Below are 406 nucleotides of genomic sequence, written 5' to 3'. Positions count from 1 at the left end.
AATCAATCAAGAAGATATTACAATCATGAACACATATTCACCAAACTCTGGTGCACCCAACTTCATAAAAACAATACTACAGGTCTTTAAGACACACATTAACCCCAACTCAGTAATAGTGGGGAACTTCAATACCCCACTTTCTCCAGTAGACAGGTCAACTGGACAAAGAACAAACAGAGAGGTACATGAACTAACTGATACAACACATCAAATGGACCTGACAGACATCTACTGAATATCCCACCCAAGCACTAAGTAATTTACTTTCTACTCAACAGTCCATGCAATTTTCTCTAAAATTGATGACATTCTGGGGCACAAAACAAACCTCAACAAATACAGAAACTTGAATTTAGTTCATGCATTCTATCAGATCACAATGCAATAAAGCTTAAGAACAACA

The sequence above is a fragment of the Nannospalax galili genome, unplaced genomic scaffold, assembly GCF_000622305.1.
Source record: "Nannospalax galili isolate Female #2095 unplaced genomic scaffold, S.galili_v1.0 scaffold715, whole genome shotgun sequence".
NCBI lineage: Eukaryota > Metazoa > Chordata > Mammalia > Rodentia > Spalacidae > Nannospalax > Nannospalax galili.
This window is presented reverse-complemented; position numbering follows the sequence as displayed.